This window comes from Neophocaena asiaeorientalis, unplaced genomic scaffold (assembly GCF_003031525.2).
Source record: "Neophocaena asiaeorientalis asiaeorientalis breed wild unplaced genomic scaffold, Neophocaena_asiaeorientalis_V1.1 scaffold346, whole genome shotgun sequence".
NCBI lineage: Eukaryota > Metazoa > Chordata > Mammalia > Artiodactyla > Phocoenidae > Neophocaena > Neophocaena asiaeorientalis.
The window spans coordinates 2,385,266-2,391,301 of NW_020175400.1; positions in this window are offsets into that span (position 1 = coordinate 2,385,266).

A 6,036-nucleotide genomic window follows, 5' to 3' on the forward strand; every position below is an offset into this window, starting at 1 on the left:
CAGGGATGGGAATCAGCATGGCAAGGTTTGGTATGGCTAAAAAGGAGGTGAGGCAAAAGTGTGCCAGCTGGAGAATAAGCAGAATCCAGATCCTTTGTGGAGCAAAGACTCCAGGAAGAAGGGGTGAGGGGAGAGGGAGGAGAAGGTCTCTCCTGCCTCCAAATCGCCCTCCCCGTCCGCCTCGCAATTCACACGTACATACGCACTCAGGCCTTCATTCCGCTTGCCAGAGGAGCGGGAGGAGGCGGCGGGGAGGAGGAGCTGAAATGCAACCTATTCATGTTCCCGAGATGTAACACCCCTCATTTTCCATGCTGGGTAAAGACAAAAACCCTTTACAACCTGTTTCTGGAACTTGTCAGCAGCTGCCAAGAGGAGCGTGTTAATTAAACGTCGGCAAAGATGGAAGCCGGAGGCCCCGGCTCTAATTGGACAGTTTGCTTCACCGGATTGAAAAACATTGTGACAAAGAAGGAGGTGCGCGGCGGCTCGGCAGGGGTGCGGCGTGGCGGGGAGGGGAGCGGCGGCTTTGATTTCAGCTGATCCTCACCCCAGCCTCCCTCCCCCTGCAGAGCTGGCCCAGCCCAGCCCAGCCCGGCACGCCCACGGAGGGCCTGGGAGGGGCGGCGGCGCCGGAGAGGTACGGGTGGAGGAGATCCCCGAAGCCTGACGGCCCTGAGGTCCCGCTGGCAGTCCCGCCCAGTAGTAGGCCCAGACAAGGACCAGGCTTTGGGGGCTCTGGGGGGGCCCCTTCCCCTGATGACACGACCTGGGTTCTGGGGGCTGTGCAGGGAGGGCACCGAAGGCAAGGGTCCGGCAGTCGCCTCAGGGTAATGTCGAGGTTGCCCTGGGAGCCCAAGCCCAGGCAGGCCTCAGCAGGGAGAGACCTCTGAGTCTGGACCGACCCCTGTTGCTCAAACTAGCTCTGGGTCACGTGATTGGAGATGAGGTCTTTAAAATGTTGGCAACTGGGAGGCTTATACTGGGAGGCTTATCCTGGAGGGCACAGCTGTGACAACGGTTTTCGCAGGACCCTGCAGAGCCCAGATTCCTGCAGGGCTGCAGGGGCACACCCAGAGACTGTCCCCACATCTGTTGTTTGGTGGCTGTACCCCAAGTCCCCTCCTGTTTTGACTCACAAATGATGACAGCAGCCATGTATTGAGTGCTGACTATGTGCTGGGCACTGTGCTGATCTTACAGGCCCTGTTATTTAACCTCCCAGCAGCTCCCAGCATCTCACAGGTGGGGATACTGAGGTCCAGAGAGGATAAGTAACCCGTCTATGGTCACAGTGTTATTAAGGGTGGTGCTAAAGTGACACTGGAGCCCAGGTCCCTCTGATTTCAATGTCCCGACCTGGACCCCATGTTTCCCACTCTCTGGTTCCTGGCCCAGCCAGGAGATGAGGGTCTTCAGGACGGTGTGAGAAAAGAGTGGGGCTCCTAAGTGGAGAACCCTTTCTCAGGGCCTCCAGGTTGAATGGCCTGAAAGATGGGGTGCAGCAGCCTGGGGCTCATCCCTGAGGGCCCTACGCATGTCACCCACCCATACGTACATGCCCGTCTTGCATCTCTTGGGGTAGGGGTGGTTAGTTAACAAGGCCAGAGCCTCCTCTTCTGTCCTCTTCCGCCTTGGGCCAGCTTTGTCCCCCGCCCCACCCTCACCCTGCGCTGCGGTCCAGGAGGGCGCCGATTGGGGTCGGAGGCTAGGCTGGGGCCTGTGAGGACCAGGAGCAAGTATGGGAAAAGGGGCCATTGTGGCTCAGCTCCAGGGATTAAGAGCTAGAAAGTGGATGTGGAGAGCTGAGGCCATTGACGGTAGCCCTGCGAGCTGAGTTCCCAGGGGGGGCGGCCCAAGCAGCCTGTGCCTGAGCTGTGTCCAGGCTGCCTGCTGGGCCTAATCCCCTGGGAGCTGCAGCCCGAGAAGCCCTGGAAATACAGCTGCTGTGGAGAGAGGACTGCCCTTGGTGGGGTTGGGTATCTTGTCCTGGATGGTCAGAGTGGCCGCTCTGAGGAGGGATGGGTGGTGGGGAGGCATGCCCATGGGGTGTGAGTGTATGCATGTGCCCCTGGCCTGGGCAGTGTATCCGAGTGGGACACTCTAAAGATAGGTGACCCAAGATATAAAAAACAAGCTAGTGGTTACCAGTTGGGGTGGGGGGAGGGCAATTTGGGTGGGCGAGAGGGAAGTACAAACTGTTGGGTGTAAGATAGACTCAAGGATGTATTGTACGACGTGGGGAGTATAGCCAATGTTTTGTAATAACTGTAAATGGAAAGTAACTTTTAAAATTGTATTAAGAAATTAAAAAAGTAAAAAGATAGGTGACCCAGTGTGTTAGGGGCAGTGTCAGTCCCCTTGTGTGTCAGGTTTAGGGCCTGTCTTGAGGGGAATGGGGCCTGAAGGCAGCGACTAGGACAGCTCAGAGGTCCTCAGAGGTCCCTGACTAAAGAGGTGAGCCATGGTGAGGAAAGAGGCAGCGCCTCCACCAGCAGACCTGAGTGGGTGCTAAGTGTGTGTGTGTGTGTGTGTGTGTGTGTGTGTGTGCTCGTGTGTGCACCATCGAGCAGGATGCTTGAGAACGGCCCTTCAGAGGCGGCTGGAGGGGCTCTGCAAGTTGTAATCAGATTAAGGGGGCCAATCACTTAGGGCTCTTGAAAAGGCCACAAGGTTTCTAATCAGCCCTGAGCACCAGGCCCACAAAGCCCAGGAGGAGCTCGGCAGGAGCTGCCCGCGGGCTGCTGTGGGAGCCGGGCGGCTTTCTTCCCTCTCTGTCTCTCCTAATTATGTCAATTTGCTAGCCAAATTGTTTGCTCAAGTGGACAGGGCGCCTTGTGGCCCATTCATGTGGTAATGTGGGAACTGGCAGGCCTCCTGGCTGGGAAAATAGGAGGTACTGGGACCCTTTTCGAGGGAGCAGACAGGCTGGGAGTGTGGGGCACCCAGGCCTTGGGAACTCTCCCCTAACTAGTGTGGGGCTTTTCCCCATGAATTCCAGAAACTTCCAGCTTGGGTTGTGCTCTGGGATGTCCTTTTTGGCCTGTCAAGATGAAGGATGGGGAAGGAAGCAAGGACCCCATAGAGGACAGAAGAATTGGCCTCCAGTTTCCTTCACGGTGAAGATGGGCAGCTTTCTGTCTTTATGCCTGATCCTTTGAGGGCCAGGCTGAGACTTGAGTGGTTTGGGAGCTGGATAGAATCTGGGAGGTGCCGGAGAGATGGAATCCTGAAAGGGTAAGTTGAGTCACAGCAAGCGGACACGTTGGGATGTGTAGAGACTCAGGAAAAGTTCTTATCAGTTTACTGAGCCTTTATGCAGGCGCCAGCCACTGTGTCACTACTTTGTACACAGCAGCTCATTGAGCCTGAGAGCAATCCAGGGACGTAGGCCCTGGGCTTCCCATTTCACAAAGAAACTGAGGCTCAGATAAGCTAAATGACTTGCCCAAGGTCACACAGCCAGTAGGTGAAGAGCAGAAATTTTTTAAAATTAATTTATTTTTTAATTTATTTTTGGCCGCGTTGGGTCTTCGTTTGTGCGCGCGGGCTTTCTCTAGTGGTGGCAAGCAGGGGCTACTCTTCGTCATGGTGCATGGGTTTCTCATTGCAGTGGCTTCTCTTATTGTGGAGCACGGACTCTAGGCGCGTGGGCTTCAGTAGTTGTGGCACCTGGGCTCAGTAGTTGTGGCGCATGGGCTTAGTTGCTCCGCGGCATGTGGGATCTGCCCAGATCAGGGCTTGAACCCGTGTCCCCTGCATTGGCAGGCAGATTCTTAACCACTGCACCACCAGGGAAGCCCCAAGAGCAGAAATTTGAACCCAGGTCTATCTGATCCCTTTGTCCCTTCTGCCCCGGCCCCACCACAGGCGTTCATTCCTTCCTTCAAGCAGCAAACAAGAACTGACAGTCAGCCGGGTTCTGTTTGAGGCATGGAGGATGCAGAGAACTAAGATGACCCAGGAAGTGAAACCGTGCACCTCAGATTGGGACCTGAACCCCCGCGGCTGGGACTCGAACCCGGCCAAAACCCAGTCTTTCAACTGTGATCACACACCTGGTTTCAGGACTTAATGAAGCTTAGATTCTTGATGTCTCATCGCAGAAGAAATTCAGTGAGAGACAAAGTGATAAGTAAGAAGTGGATTTATTTAGAGAGAAACACCCTCCACAGACAGACTGTGGGCCATCTCAGAAGGTGAGAAAGGCACCAGGGTTTGGGGTTGTCAGTTTTTATAGGGGTGGGTAATTTCATAGGCTAATGAGTGGGAGGAGGATTTCAGCTATTTCACAAAGGGGGTGGATTTCCAAGAATTGGGCCACCGCCCACTTTTTGATACTTATGGTCAGTCTTGGAAATGTCATGGTGCCTGTGGGTGTGTCATTTAGCTTGCTAATGTGTTTCAGTGAGTGTATACTGAGGCTCAAGGTCTACTGGAAGCCGACTTGTCCGCCATCTTGGACCCACTTGGTTTTAATTAGTTTATGTCATGTCCTTGGGCTATGTCATTCCTTCAAATGTTGTGCCCTGTCTCCTTCCCTCCTGTTTCAGAAGGGCATGGTCATGGGGCCCTTAGCACGAGCACACTGGTGTGAGCTGCGGTCACCCTCTACAGTCAGCACAGAGCTACGGCCACAAAGATGGTCAGACACTGGATGCATTGCTTGGGAGCCATGGTGGACATTAAGAATAGTGACTGTCAACAGTCCAGATACAAGTTATTTCCCTGTCCGGGGCTGCACTGGCTGCATTCCCCTGCCCTCTGGGCTACCCTCCCTTCCTCAGGCCCCCCTTCAGCATGTGAGGACCCCTCCCATCTCCCTTAGGTGTGGCAACCTAACACCTCTGCATCTCAGATGATGGGGCCATGTCCACTCTGGTCACTCCCCACTGGACCCACCTGGCTTGTTGGTGTCCCTCTGAAAGTGAGGAGCCCCCTCCCCCCACAGATGCTCACAGGGCTGCTGCCCACCCCTACCCCCCACCCCCTACCCACCAGGTGCCTCCTCACTGTTCCATTCAGGGCTGTTAGGATCTGCCCTACCCGGAGCTGTCAGGAGGCTGGGGTGCAGGGTGGCACTGGGGGTTGGGGCAGGGAGAGAGATCCAAGGGAGGGTCTGCAGGTACAGCTCGGCACCCCTCACTCCCCAACTGGGAGGAAAGGCCAGAGTCTATGTTTATCCCTGAATGAGATGATGGCCAGAAATCTTAGATCAAATCCAATTCACTGGGCAGTTGCCATTTGACCTCTACTAGGCCAGGTGCTGGAAGACAGGGGTGCAGGGAAGCCCCGGGCACTCCGACTTCAGGTTCCACAGCCCTATTCAGGAGGCAAGTCTAAAAGCAATGATACAGTAACTGGTCAGGCCAGGAGAGGACTAAAGACCAATAACAGCAACACAAAGCACCTACTCTGTGCCAGGCACAGTTCTAGGTACTTTACATATATTAATTCATTTAATCTTTTTTTTAAAGATTTATTTATTTTATTTTTATTTTTGGCTGTGTTAGGTCTTAGTTGCAGCATGCGGGATCTTTTGTTGTGGCGCGCAGGCTCCAGAGCATGTGGGCTCTATAGTTTGCAGCATGCAGGCTCTCGTTGAGGTGCTCGAGCTCAGTAGTTGTGACTCATGGGCTTAATTGCCCTGCGACATTTGGGATCTTAGTTCCCTGACCAAGGATCAAACCTGCATCCCCTGCATTGGAAGGCGGATTCTTTACCGCTGGTCCCAATTCATTTAATCTTCATAACAATTCTATGAAGGGAGTAGAGTTATTATCCTCATTTTAACTCATGAAGAAACTGAAGCACAGAGAGGTTGAGTAACTTGCCCAAAGTCACACAGCTAAGTATGTAGCAAAGCTGGCATTCAAACTATGGCCCCAGAGGTCCAGCTTTTAATCACACACTTTTAGTCACAGCTAGGCTGTTACCACTCTTAGGTCACTGGAAGAGACAAAGGAAGGGAGGGTTTGAAGATCCTGGATGGCGGAGGGTTATGTGGAGAGGGCTGTCTCAAGCAGATCAGTGATA